Source organism: Prionailurus bengalensis, chromosome C1, assembly GCF_016509475.1.
Source record: "Prionailurus bengalensis isolate Pbe53 chromosome C1, Fcat_Pben_1.1_paternal_pri, whole genome shotgun sequence".
Lineage (NCBI taxonomy): Eukaryota > Metazoa > Chordata > Mammalia > Carnivora > Felidae > Prionailurus > Prionailurus bengalensis.
In genome coordinates, this window is record NC_057345.1 from 125,512,006 (window position 1) to 125,527,566 (window position 15,561).

The 15,561-nt window shown below is 40.2% G+C and overlaps 1 protein-coding gene across 2 annotated transcripts in view; it reads right to left on the reverse strand.

Annotated features, from left to right (window-relative positions):
- NCKAP5 (NCK associated protein 5) overlaps window positions 1-14,992 on the reverse strand; it is an 890,605-nt gene extending 875,613 nt beyond the window's left edge. For both annotated transcript variants that reach the window (XM_043576610.1, XM_043576611.1), the window contains exon 1: window positions 14,512-14,992. The gene's annotated coding sequence lies outside the window, so the exon portion shown is untranslated. The remainder of the gene's footprint in view (window positions 1-14,511) is intronic.
- Window positions 14,993-15,561: the final 569 nt, after the last annotated feature.

Below are 15,561 nucleotides of genomic sequence, written 5' to 3' on the forward strand. Positions count from 1 at the left end.
AAAACCTTATCTGTGCATTGTGCTAGCTTCAAATACAAGGGTCTAGAGGAAAGGGCAATCATTTGTTTAATGCTTCAAAAAATGTAAGAAAGGGTTCAAGAAGGAGACAGAGAGGAGTGGAAAAATAGAAGAAGGAACATCATTTTTACAAGGCAAAGACCTTTTCTTATCATTCCAACAATCAGCCTTTAGTTTTCTGAACACAGCTCCTATATGCTTAAATCATAGATATGATGAAGGCATGAGAAAAGTAGAAGTCAGAGTCCATGGTTTAGAAAGTTTTGCTATTGCCAGGGAAACAAGATTCCTGTACATTAAAGTATTACAGAAGAGTACATTGTTTTTTCTGCTTCTTCATTTATTTATTTCCAACTTCATTCCCCTGAGGATTTGCAGTTACCTATAAAAGTATATACAAAAACAAAATGATAAAATAAATAATTGGGGAATTAAAGCCAAAGGGAAAATACAAACAAGAAAATAATTAAACCGGGGTTAAGATTAAATAAAGAAATATACAATATGCTGTCCAGGCTAGAGGTGATGTATAAATTTGGCTTAAAGTTTTGAAAGCCTTAAACACAGACAGTAAATCACACACCACACTATGTACAGAGTCATAAGACCGTGGTGGTTAAGAGGGACAGGGCAACCCTTGCTAAACCAAGCTACCCACTGATATCACCTGAGAAGGTTTCCCAAAATTAAGTAATGAACCCAAATTCCCAGAGCAGGCAGAGAGGGAGGGAATGCTGAGAATCTGCATACTTCAAAATGTGGTGACTAGGATGCTGTTAGCTCTGAGACTAGGAATGACCTATAGAGATTTAGAAATGGGAGGACCCCCCAGAAATCAGATTACAAGAATTATGGAGGATGTGAAACTCAAGCTGAGCCTCTAATTTTGGATGGAGTTAGGAGAGGAGGACAGTGGGCATTCCAAGCATGGGTAGACACACGAGTCAAATCACAGAAGAAGAAGGGACCCTAATGCCATGGAAAAGACAGCACCATCCGTATTCACTCTGAAGTAGGTGTCATGGGCCCTAGGACATATTTAATTTACTCATTAATCCATTCAATTATACTCAAACCACAAAGGAATTAAAGAGGCATATACACAATAAATGATCAAAATAGAGGTGAGAGATATGTATGTATTAGCTACCTATTGCTATGTAACAAATTACCACAAATTGAGTGGCTTAAAATAATATACATGTATTATGGCACAGCCTCCATGAGTCAGAAGTCTGAGAACTGCTTACCTGGGACCTCTGCTCTGGACTTATAAGGCTGAAATCAAGGTGTCAGCAGGCTTGAGTCTCATCCGAGACTTGGAGTCTTCTTCTGAGCTCATGCGGCTGTTGGCAGAACATTCTACATCTCTAGAACTCATGGCCACTTGCTTTTTCAAGATCAGCAAGAGAATCTCTAAGACTTTGATTCTCTGACCTTGAGGGACTTTAACGGACTTAACCAGATTAGGTCAGGTCCACCCAGGTCCTTTTTTATTAACTCAAAGTCAATTTAATTACATTTGCAAAAATCCCTCTTTCACCTTTGCTATTTAATGAAACCTAGTAACTGCAGTGACATCCATCATATTCTCAGGCTCTGCCCACACTCAAAAGAGAAGGAATTATATACCAGATTCATGTGTAACAGGGGGCTGGCATCTTGGGCTCCATCAAAGAATTCTGTCTACCACAAAGATGAGAGGATGAAAAATGCAAACATGCAAGATAGAAGAGTCAACAGAACATGTGTAATTAAACATGCAAATTTGCTCTGAGCTTCTTGGAAGTTGAAGTAAAAAGGAGACTCGATCAAATTTCCCAGTACTCTATGATCAGTTTTTAGTCGTAATTTATACAAGTCAATCTTATAGAAGATATAAAAATATCATGTCTTTACATAGGAATCATAAAATGATACAGTGTTAAAATAAAGTAGAAGAAATAAGATAGTTGAAATTTGATCCAAAATAACTTTTTGTCAAATTGGGGATGTGTTTGTCACCACCTGGATCCCCCACCATAAGGGAATATCAGCAATGATGGGAATAGAGTTCAATGAGGTGCTTGGTCAATAGCAGGTACCATGGGCTGATGACCCAGGTACCCATAACAGAGGTTAACCATGGAGAGGCACCATGAACTGTTCCAGGGGAAGTGAGAAGACCAAACTGCAAACAAACTCAAGTTAGAAATCAGACAGACCAAACATATAGAAGAGCAAGAGCAGTTCAAACACCACACAGCCTCCAGCAGGTCCCACAGAAATGTTGCGTCATTCTTGTTGCCCCAGTAAATTCTACCTGGCCACCTCCCTGTGGAACAGCTTTACCCCAGGGCATCTTATAAGCATCATATGATCTCTGACAGGGCTGGTCATAGTCTCTGCTTTACTTTATGCTGCTCATAATAATTTGTTCTAAGCATTCAATAGAGCGAGCTGTGTCAACCTATACGGCATTCACACTCTATACGTGCAGTGGCATGCCAACCTTCCTACTCTCTTCCATCCCCTAAAAAATTATCTCTTTTTATGACCCCACTCACTTTCACCCCCTCCCTCTCAGGCCCACGTAGATGCCTCCCTTCCTGAGTGGCTTCTGTCCTCATGCACAGCATCAGCATTGTCTATGGAATCATTCCTATTTACTTGTGTCCCAGTCTGATCATCTGGGACACCGCACCAACCAACCTCTTTCCTCTTTCAGTTTCCATAGAGCTTATTAGTTTAGATTTACAAAGCTTGTAGATGGGAGAGGCCGTGGAATCCCCCATCTCACCGTCTTCCTCAATGAAGTCCAACCCATCAATGTCTGAGCACTTCCAGGGACAAGGAACTATTTCATAAGGTCCCAGACTCTTTCTGTGAATTTTCAAATGATCAAAAGTAATACCTAATATTAGGTGACAATTACTTCTCTTTAACCTCTACCCTTAAGTAGTAGTGAAAGTTGTGTGTGTGATTGTTCACCAATGGACATGTCCTAGAGTATTCATAGCACCACCATTTATAATGGTCCCAAACTGGAAACTATCCAAATGCCCATCATCAGTAGAAAGGACTTATTAGGACACAGATACAGTCATACAATGTAATACTACACAGCAATGAGCCCAAAATGTGGTATGTCATATGGATGAATCACATCCCTATAGTATGGATGAAAGTATATAATATATAATGTGTGATTCCATTTAAACGAAACACAAAAACAGCCAAAATTGATCTTTACTACCAGATGTCAGCATGTGGATTACCTTAGGGATGTAACTGACAGGAACTTGAGGAAGGCATCTGAGCTGCTGCTATTTCTTGGTATGAGAGCTAGAAACAGGTGTATTCAGTTTGTAACAATTTATCAAGCTGTATACTCAGGTACATTTACCTGTATCTATGTCATACTTAAAAAAATTGTTTAAAAGTCCTCTTCCTCCTCCAAATGACCTGAATAAACAAAATTTCTTTAGACATTTCTTATAGATATGGATTTTAGAATGTTCAAGATTCTAGTCATCTACTTCTAAAACCTCTGATCATTCCTTTGGAATGTAATCACACTGATTGGTTTGTAGCGTTCTTTAAATATCCCATGTGAGATTACTACTTTCCTCCAATATGTTGTGAACTTCTTAAAGATATCTACTTTCCCTTTTGATTCTCTAGCAGCACATATATTCAGTGTCCACTGTATACTTGGAAAGTATTCTTCTTCCCTCCTCTTCCTCAGCAAGTGCAGATAAAAGAGAATCAAATTTACATGGGACCTATTTGATTAAACAACTAAGTATTTTTTTCCTTTCCTTTTTTTTTAATCAAAGGCTTAATACTAATTTATCCAGTGAAGTCAAATTCTATTTTGTTCTTTTCCTTCAAGTTGATCTAAGGACTGTCCTTTGCCCTGATTTATGAGCCCTTTTCAGACGTTTCATTATGGAGAGGTGGAGACTATTAGATATAGAGAGGTGGAGACTATTAGTAAGCTGATCCCTCTGCAATACTGATTTAGTGTTCCTTACGTTTCGTCTCTATCATCCATATTGACCTAATGTTGTACTCCTTCCATATAATTTTCTCTTCTCAAGGAAGAAATACTAATTTGGACAATGATAATGATGAGAAAGAAGCATTCTAATTTCATGTAAAGTTAGTGGTATATCCTTCTTTGATGGGCTAAACAGAAGGTAAGATAAGTAATAGAATACAAACCACATCTCTAATGGAAAGAAAGAATTGTGGATTCTAAACTATGGCATGAAGATAATGCTTTTGATGTTGATAAGGCTCCCAGCTGATAGCTTATCTTTTCAGAGCAAATATTGCCAGAGAAATCTACAGACATTCTCATCACGAATGCTGTTCTCTCTCTGCTCACACACTTTCTCTCTGCTTGCACACTTGGTGCCCAGCATCCACAAGATTTTCTGAATTTTCCTTTCCTACTTTGCAGTTTTTCCCAGAGAATACTCACGGACATCAGTCACTTCTATGAACAAATGATAAAAAGAGAGGCCAACTTCTTGACCATATTCTTATACCCATCACCCAGTTGCCTTTGTAACCAATGGTTAAGTCTATAAAAGTATAGCCCACCCTACTCCAGGTTTTCTAGATATATAGATGTAAGGATAGATAAATATATAGATAGTAAAGAGAATGAAATTATGAATCTGGGAAGATTCTTACCATGCCTGTTGAAGAACTATCTCTAGAAAATTGAAGACACATGTCTGTTCTTTATAAGGATCACACAAAACAGAGAAGGAAAATCTAAGAAAGCCACTCATGCAGAAACTATTTAATCAAAGAGTAAAGACAATTATAACATCTGTTAATCTTCTGGGGAGGTTATAATTAAATGCTTTGGGGAAACACCCTTTCAAGGGTGATCCTTTCACATCTGTTGTGAGGACACACAGCATTGTGCAGTGACGAATCGCTTCGGCACTTTGGGAAAATGGGACTTCTGGGGATCACAAACACTGCAAGAGCCCCCATGCATGCAGCCCGGACCTGAGCCCACTGTGCTTTGCTCCTCAGTGCTTTGGATAATTGTCTGTATGGTGAGTCAGGCTGCAGTCATTGTCTGTTAAGGAATAACAGGATCATGGGGCTAGAAATGGCCTTGAGACTATCTGATCTCCCCCTTCACTTTGCAGATGGGGCCACTTGATCCTACAGCTGGCTTGTGGCACTTTACAAGCAGGGTTGTTCAATCCTCCCAAATTACACTCCACCCCACCACACTGCTGCCTCTTTGGTTTCTCTCTTTACTTGGGCTTGTAATTCAGATGTGTTCTTTGTTATAGGATCACCATTAATAAAGAAACCCTAGGGTTTTTGACATTTATGGAGAAGTGGGGAAACTGAAATTGTTCCCTTCTTCTCTACCTCCTGGTCTGCTGAGAAACACTGACCATCTTCACTCCCCCTCTATTCTCCTTTCTGGGGAGGATGAGGGAGAGGAGAGAAAAATGAAGATAAAGAAGGAAAACAGGAAAAGATAGGACTAAATCAAAGGAGAGATGGAGAGAGAGGGAAGATTGAGAGAAATAAGGACAGAAAAGTAAGGTGAAGTAGGAAAGAGAGAGAGAGATGAGAAAGAGGCAGGGGCAGGAGGAGCTAGGGAAGTTGGTCCAGGGATACAGAAAAACAGTATCAAAAAAAGACTTCACCAAAAGGAACTGGACACTCCTTATACCCACCTTACTCCATAATCAGGTTCCACTATACTTCAAACAAGCAGTTCTACACATACAAAAGTCCACCGGACTTGGCAGTTTTGCTAAATGAAATGCAAAGATTGTAAAGCCAAGGGCAGCACATAAACAGATGCAATGCGTTAAGCAATGAAAAATATGTCCATATGGCAAGAACATAATAAATGCATTCATGGACAGGAGGGGTATGGGGTAGTTGTTTACGGCTACAAATATTAGTATGTGCCGAATGCTGCGTACATGGGGCTCTTGACATTTGGCGTTGGGATTAAACAAGTCCCTATGACCTGGATGCAGTGTTGCCATCAGCCCTCCCAACTCCCTCCAGCAATCACCTACTTACAGAGGCCTACATGTCTTCAACTATTAGGAGCCACTAATGGTGATAATGCCCACCATGTACTGTGAGTCTATTTTTGTGCTGGCATTCTAGGTGTTTCATTTCATTTAATCCTCACAATGATCCTATATGGAGGTAATAGAATCAAAATATCCAGTTCAAAGTCTTACTATGCAATCTGGAACAAATTAGCCCTTCAGTACCTTGGGTTTCTCATCTATAAAATGGGATTAATAGTAATATCTATCTCAGAGGGCTATTTTGAGGATTAAATGAGACAACATTCATAGAAAATACATCTGGACCAGACACAATAAATATTAGGTGAAATATTAGGTGAAATCATCATTGCTATTACTATATTGTGTGTACAAGGAAACTGTGCTCAATGAAGTTAAATGATTCACCCCAAGTCAATAGAGACCAAAACATAAACTGAACCCAGGTATACCCAAGGATAAATGCCACATGGTCATGAGCTGTGCCTATTTTTCTCTGCTACTCTGTTAACTGAGTCCAAAGATCCTGATCTTCCTAGTATATGATGCAGCCTTTCAGGAAAAAGGTATCCAGAACATCTCTGGCCCAACCTGGGAAACATAAAAGGGCACATTACTCAGCTCAGGACATCATCCTCTCTCCACTTCCTTGTCCTCATCAATGAGAGAAGAGAAATCCTTGTCCCTTCTCTTCATTTACCTTCACATCTTTACAGCTCCCATTTGATAAATGCCATGAACACTGATGCTCACATGACTAGAAATAGTCACTCAGTCACTCATTGAAAGTTAGTTAAAAAATAATACCGGGGCGCCTGGGTGGCGCAGTCGGTTAAGCGTCCGACTTCAGCCAGGTCACGATCTCGCGGTCGGTGAGTTCGAGCCCCGCGTCAGGCTCTGGGCTGATGGCTCAGAGCCTGGAGCCTGTTTCCGATTCTGTGTCTCCCTCTCTCTCTGCCCCTCCCCCGTTCATGCTCTGTCTCTTTCTGTCCCAAAAATAAATAAAAAAACATTGAAAAAAAAATTAAAAAAAATAATAATAATACCATGCCTTTATGTCTTGTGTCCACAGGCATTTGAATGCCATGAGATTTGAATGTCATCAGCTGAGTTATAAAAAGGAATGTGTTCATAAGTATAAAAAATGGAGACGCCACAGCACTAATCAAAATCAAAAAACTTGTTTATATCCATCCATTCACCAAATATTTGTTGCGCACCTACCATTTGCCAGCTACTGTTCTATCTAAGGCTATAATATTAAACAGGATAGACAAGGCTTTGCCTTCATGGAACCCGTACCTTAGACAGGGAGATGTTCTTAATCAAATAGTTGACCACACATTTAACTATGCTACTGACAAGTGCTATGGAAAACAAGTACCTAAAGCTATCAGAGTATATACCAAGTAGGGGAAGACTTCCTGAGGAGGGGCCATTTAGGGTGAGCAGAAGCTGTCCCAATGACAGTGGTGGGGAGGAGGGAGACTTCCTTCCCAAAAAATAGAGATTTCAGTGAGTGGGAGGAGCTGAAAACACCCAGTGAGGATGGAGAGATGAGCTCTGCCCTAATCCATTAAATGACTTTAGAAAAGACATCTCCTGGGGCACGTGGGTGGTGCAGTCAGTTGAGCGTCCGACTTCAGCCAGGTCACGATCTCGCGGTCCGTGAGTTCGAGCCCCGCGTCAGGCTCTGGGCTGATGGCTCAGAGCCTGGAGCCTGTTTCCGATTCTGTGTCTCCCTCTCTCTCTGCCCCTCCCCCGTTCATGCTCTGTCTCTCTCTGTCCCAAAAATAAATAAACGTTGAAAAAAAAAAAAAGAAAAGACATCTCCTTTCCCTACAGCTCTGCTTCCCTCACTGGAAAATAAGTGTGAAAGAGCATGTAACAAGTGCTCCTGCTCTCACATATTCTCTTGATTCTCCTTCCCTGTGTCTTCATCAAGGGCATATCACAGGATGAGAAGATTCTGGTCCAGGTGCAGGGAACAGAAAACCCATTTTTGTTGAGAGTGGGGCTCACTCAAATGTAGGAAGCAAGTATAAAAAGAGAAGAGAACCATCGTGTGTTTCTCCCATATTCAACATCCAATACTAGATCCCTGAAGGCTCCAAGACTAAGACCCCAGCTCCATAAGAATCATCAGGTATAGGCTGGATGTCTTAGCATCTGGAGTCCTGGTTTGATTGATGGGCTATTAATACATTGAATTCTACAATTTTTTCCCCCTAAGAAAACAATGAAAATGAAAAGTCTCATTTCTCTAGAAAGAAATACAATGTGCTTGAAAAAATAACTTTTGTAGTTTTACTGCTCTTAATCAGGTGTCCTTAAAAAAAAAAAAATGGCTTCTTCAACAAGGTAACTGTTTCAACTAGTCTGTGAAATTTTATTTAGTTTAATAAGGCCCTCTACTGGCAATCTCCAAAAATACAGTCTTTTTCAAATAATTTAAAGTATTTTAACCACTCCCAACAATAAAGTGTCTCACATTACCGATTATACAAATCTAGACTGAAAGAATGAATGAGAAGAAAATGAGAAAGGAAATAAATAAATGTCATTTCAAGTGGCCATTCAAATTCACTATTCATAAAATAACTTACAAGAAGTATCATTTGCTTTCCTCTGATGAAGCTATTCCAGATGTCAGAGGTACGCAGAAACAAGGATATTTATCACATTAAAATGTATGGAATATTCATGGAATCATAAAACCAAATTATGAATGCTATTTACCAACTACAATAAACCAGATCATTTCTATTTACCCACATATGAGTAATTGACTATAATTAGAATTTTTTAAAATGTTGAAGGCAGGCTCTTTAAAATGCTTCTGATACAGCACAACTGGTAATTAAGTTCTCTCGCTTGACAAATGACAAAAAAAAAACAGTATATGGTGACCTGAGAATTTAACTATTCACATAAGAAGAATGTTTTAAAAGTAGATTGCCTTTGACACATTTGTCAAAGGGCTGGTAGAACTGAGAAAATTTAACTACAGATTTCTAGAAAATTAAGTAAATTTTTTAAATGAAGCAATTAATAACTTCAGGAAAAATATGTTTAATAGAATGGAAATGTGATAATACATTATTTGACTCAACAATAAGCATGAAAAATGTGCACTAATTAATTTAATCAACAATTGTGATATATAATTCCATTGGAGAACAGAGAAGGTGTGTGAGATATACGAAACTTATACTGTCTATTGTAAGAGAAAATAAATCAATAATTTTATATTACAAATAGATATAAAACATTATTTAGAAATATTATAGGGCCGCCTGGGTGGCTCAGTCAGTTAAGCATCTGACCAGCTCAGGTGATGATCTCACAGTTTGTGAGTTAGATCCCCACGTCAGGCTTTGTGCTGACAGCTCAGAGCCTGGAGCCTGCTTTGGATTCTGTGTCTCCCTCTCTCTCTGCCCCTCCCTCCACCTGCACACTCTCAATGTCTCTCTCTTTCTCTCAAAAATAAACATTAAAAATTTTTTAAATATATTCTAGAAAAAGCAGCTAAAAGAGTAGAAATTTTCTCTGAGGACCAGGACTGGGGGATGGGGTGGGAAGGATGGCTCAGGGACCACAAGATACATATATCTTCATATATATATGTACATATAGTACTATACATGTATGTATTTATACATAATATATGTAGTTATAGAGCTACATAAACATTTGTTTTTCTACATTATGAGCATATATTACTTCCATTTTTAAAAAATTTTCTAATAATACAATTACTACTGACAATGGGAACCATGTGGGACCTATCTTTTGAGCTGGCCCGGATCAGTGTTCTGTTTCCAGATTCAATTTGCCAAATGAAGCAAGTACCCTTCATGGAGCAGTTTGTCAGACATGCATCTCGACAGTAACATTTGTTCCCACATTTCAGAACTAACAGCTCTTCTTTCAACACCATAATATTTATCTGCCATATTATGGACTGAGCTTATATTCCAAAATGTGTTTGGGACTTTCCTCTTGAACTCAGTCCATTGGGTTTCTATAGTCTATCCAAATTCTACTCAAAGGACTCACTAATCCAGAAAGTTTATTTCTAAGAAGGAGAGATCTGGTTTCTTGCCCTGAAAATACCAAGATTAATTTATGTAACTACTGGGAAGTACCTTGTGTAATTGAGGCTTCCAAACTGACATGACACACTTCATTAGACAAGTATGTATTGGGGCATAGTAAATGTTGCGGGTAATGTTCTATGCATCCGAGAGATTTATTATTTCATCTATAAGAAAACACAACTGGGAATCCAAAGTTCCAACGGCATTAAACTTTGCAGAATTAAAGAGCTAGAGAAAAACAAGGCTATAAGTTACCTTGTGTTTAACTGGTTCTATGGCTTGCCAGTGTTCACTGTCAACCATCTTGGTTATTTAAATCCACTATCACAAAATGCTGCCACTTCCCTTGTTAAACTCTTTAGGGACAACCAAATGGCCAACCATCATTTCCATTTTTTTTTTTAACCTAAATCACCTGGATTACACTTGACCAAGTTGAACTCCGCCAACCAAAACCCATACCAAGAACGCAAATAATCTTGATGTTTAGCCATAAACTTGGACTAACCCACAAGAGGATTCATATACCAAATACCAAAGAACTGGGCATGTGCTTTAGACATTTCTGAAAACTAGAAAATGCGAATCACCAGTTCAACCAGTTGACACCCAGAAGTATACATCTGATTTGCTGCTGTGCCAGTACAATCAGTCCAGGAGACAAGCAAAATCAAAGTTCCATCATTGGCAAAGTTCATGAGGAAAAAGACGCCTTCTATATCCAGAGTACAATGAAGGATTAAGACCGTGGGCTCTGGGTTCAAATCCAGCATCTGTCTCTTACTGCCATGTGATGATTACACATTACCTCATCTCTCTGTACCTCAGTATCCTTGCCTGGAAAAGGAGTATAGTGACCATAATGAGACAGCATGTGCAAAGCGCTTAGAAATGAGCCTAGTCTACTGTAATCACTCAGTGGTGATTGGGGGAAGAAAATAGTTTAAACAGTTTAAATATTTCCCATTAAACATGTATTCATACACTTTTTTTCATCATTTGTTGGGAACTCACTCTGTGCCAGATGCTGAGCTAGGATGCTGACATTACAAATTTGGCAAGGCTGTGGAAGATAAATTGGGTGGATAGAGAGGTGCCATGGGCAAGAACATAAAGGTACGAAAGAACATACAAGCCCAGCATGCTCAAGTAACAGAAAGTAGCGTGGGTAGCTAAGCCAGTCATTTCCATGCGAATCAGTGGAGGAACTTTTTAATAATGCCTGGATCTGAATCTCACTTTGGAGATGCTGATTCATTAAGTCTGGAGCGGGACACGAGCATCTGTAAGGTAAATAATAATGACAATAGCTAACACTCATTAGTACTTAATATATGCCTGGCATTGTGCTAAGTGTTTTAGCTACATTAATTTATTTAATCCACCCCCATGTCTTCATGAGGTAGGCACTCTTTTTTTTTCTTTTTATTTATTTTTTTATTTATTTAGTTTTTAGAGAGAGTGTGCTCGAGTGAGAGGCAGAGGGAGAGAAAGGGAGAAAAAAATCTTAGGCTCCACACTAAGCATGGAGTCTGATGTGGGGCTTGATCCCACAACCCTAGGATCATGACCTGAGCTGAAATCAAGAGTCAGATGCTCAACTGAGCCACCCAGGCACCCCACCCTGGTAGGTACACCTATTAGCCACATTTTAAAGAGGAGAAATACAAACAGAAAAGTTGAGTGAATTAACCAAGATCATAAAGGCAGAATGTGATAGAAGCAGTGTTTGAGCCTGGTCAGTTCAGTTCCAGATGCCAAGACCTCCATCACTATGCCATGCTGCCCCTGGACCTTCAGTGGAAGGTTTGGGTGAGCTGTCAGGCCAAGAGCCTTGTGGACAGATATGGAAATACATGTGGAGGAGTGGAGAAGAAGGAATCAGAGTAGGATGGTGGATATTACATCAGGAAGAGCCCTGTTGGCATGCTCAGGAATCTGGCATTGAAGGCCTTGAACCCCAGTGAAGAAGAATGTAAAGCCACTCAGCACAGTTATGTGATGATTTTGTCAACTACGTGCAGAGGCCTGGATGCTTGATGAAGAAAAGGGGATGTTTAATATTAGCCATTCACTTATTCATTTATTTGGTATTATACATTGAGTAAGATTCTGTACCACTAGGTGCTGTGGATATAGGAAGCAGTAAACCGTAGCCATTGATTACAATGGACAAAGGGATTTAAATGGCAAAGAGCTCCAGATTCCAAAGCACAAGTTATCACAAGACACCATGAAGATCCAAAGAAGGAAATCACTACAACCCGCAGCAAGGGCAAGGAAGGTTCCAGAGAGAAAAGGAATGTAGCATGTGGGGGGAATCTAGCTGAATGTTAGAATCTGAGGTCCAGGCTGCAGTGAGAGGATGAAGGGGGAGGGGGAATCAAAGAGAAAATGAAAAGAAGCTTATACTGGCAAGAGGGGCTCCAAAGGGGAGGAAGGAAAACAAGGTGTGGGCAATAAAAAAATAAATAAAAAATACAAAGTTTGAGACTTGAAAGTAAGGTCGAAGTGCAGAATGTCAGAGCTGGGAACCACCTGATATCTCGGGAACTTTACATGATACAAAATGCCTTTTATACTATTTCCACTGCCAGAATCACCCCACTTTGCCTTTTGGCCATCGACTGTAGTATAGTCACAGTTCTCTTCGGTTCTCTAGCAAAAAGAATGAGGAACAGAAACATCTCGAAGCATACCGAGAGCCAAAGTCAAAACAGGAACAGGGCCAGACCACCTTTATCTCTCCACCTTCACACCACACTGTTCCTACAAGAAGGCCAGCAACCACATGTGGGTCCTGGTTTTTCTATAATCTTTAGGAATGGAAATGTGGAATGTATGCTGGCATGAGCACCAAAGACTTCGTTCCTTGTTGTAGCTCTGCCGCCATCTTGCCATGTGACTCTGAACAAACGATTTCCCTTCCTCATGCCTCAGGTTTTCTTCTGCAAAAGAATTAGCTGTGACTAATAGTTTGAAAACCGTTTTAGTAGCAGTTCCCTTATTTTAAATGAAAAGTTGCAAGAAGCACTGAACATCTATCTTAGCATGGTGTGCTCTGATGGAAAAATTGGGGGCTGACAAACAGGCGGGAGAGTGCCCACCTTAGAAATCCATGGAAAACACTGAAATATTGTAGGACCTTTCTGGAACTGGCTTCTTAGAATTTTGTGAAGCCAGAGAAAAAGGGAAAAGCAGTGAAGGCTGCCCCTGCTCTCCTGGGCTAGTGACAGAGCAGCTGAATTGAGGAACAAGCTGGGGCTCCAGGAGTGAGTCACAGGGTTCGCGTGCTGGAGTTAACACGCTAACAGCCAGTTCTTGCCAATCCGTGCAGCAGGGCTGTCCCTTCTAGATGGCAGGAATCAGCTGCGATTTGCTACTGGCTACAAGCACAGAACTGCAAAGCCAGAAGCCTGAAGCACGCAGCAGAAAAGACCAATGCACGCATCTCTAAGGTAGAACTTCCAGGTGGCCCCGTGCTACTGTGATAAGAGCGAGCCCATGTCCAGCTCACCACACTAGAAGCCCCTCTTCCTATTCCCCCAAGAATATCTGGACAGTTTTAAAGAGTCAGGAGGAAAATCAAAGAGAGGATGTGGATCTGAAATCCAAACCTAGCTGAGTGTCAAAATAGGACTTTTTTAATAGTACGTTAATTCAGGTTCCTAACTCAGAAGACAAGTCAGAACAGTGAACATTTCTCCAGATACTCAATGGGAAAATATCCAGATAGGAACAGTTTCAATTTCAAAACATTCTTCTATACTTTCAAATTCCCAGAGAATGAATGAGCCTGGGTGTGTGTGTACGCGCGTATGGGGAGAGGGTGTAGGCAGGAGGGAACTAGACACTGTAAACAGCATGCACATATTAGAAATCTATAAATCGCAGAAAGGATCAGAGACAAAAAAAAAAAAAAAAAGTGGGCTTCCCCCTCCAGCACACCAGTTAATTAATAATTAAGTCTATAGTTTTCTATTAAAATTCCTAGGTCAGCCTCATAGTTTTTGGTATGGTTGGTTGCTTCTTATTTGAAAAAAAAAAATTCCAAACTCCCAGCAGAGGCAAAAAAAGGACTAGGCATTCACTCTCTATTATCATCTATACGCTGGTGCCTGTTCTTAGACAAGGAGTCCTCTGCACCTACCCCGGCAACTTCAGCGCACTATAATTACTAGGAACAAACACATACTTGTGGCAGCCGAGAGAACCTGTGGAAACACCTAAACACCATCACCTCACTTTAAAAGGAAAGCAAGCTGTTTAAGCAAGAAAAACTGTTACAAGAGTTTACAAAACAAACAAACAAACAAAAAACAAAACCCACAGCTTACTTGTAGTTAGCTCTTCAGTCAATACATATCACAGTCCTGGAGACAGACACAGCCACGGCTCTCTCCAGCTAAAAATTTCCTCCCAAGTTTATCCTCTGTTTATTTTTGAAGCGTTAAAAGGCCGCACCAAGAGAACACGCTCAGTTTTCCTGCACATCCAAAGCAGCAGCAAAGTCCTGCAGCGAATTCGGAGCAAGTTTGCGGAGACTTGCTCCCCGGGCTGCGGCTCCGTGGTTGCTCCGAGCTTGTAAATACAAGCTCCGTGGACAAAGTCCCAAATGACATCACTGGCAGCTGCTTATTGTTGAGTCTTTATTAACTGACTGTCAAAAAGAAAGGAGGGGGTGGGGAGCGAGAGTATCTTTTCTGCAGCAAAGTCGGCATCTCGGGGCGGACTCCAGTGATACATGCTTAAATAATCCCATTGATTCAAATTTTCAAGAGCTTGGTTTTTCTCAGGTCAGAGCCTTTCTCCGGAAAAACACCCAGAATCGCCTCCACCAGTTGAGGCTGGATAAACTGGAGACGAGCAGGGAAAGTGTGCAATGCCAGCATGGCCCCGCAAAGTTGTTTACCCACCTGTTTCCAGTCTGCTCCAGAGTTTGATGATTCACAAATATGAATGTTAGTTATGGCTTCTGTAGCCTGACAACTTTTATTGTGATATATACACCCAGCTCATGTCTTTCTGAAATGTGTTATCCTGGGGTGCAACTCTTTTTAGACACACTCGAAAGTTTTTCAGCTTGTGGTAGAAGAAAGGGTTTCCTGAAATGAAGGCAAAATTTTGTGTATATGTGCAAATAGGGTGCTGGAAGCTTTCTTTAGATTCTCAAAAAGAATTTTTTTAATGTCATTTTAATTCCAGTGCCGTTAACATACAACGTTACATTAGTTTCAGGTGTACAATATAGTGACTCAACACTTCCATATGTTAGGGCTTATCAAGATAAATGTATGCCTAATTTTCTTCACCTATTTCACCGGATTCTCAACATTTTAATGACCTACCCGCACCACCCCCATTGGGCCCCCCCAAAAGTAAACTTT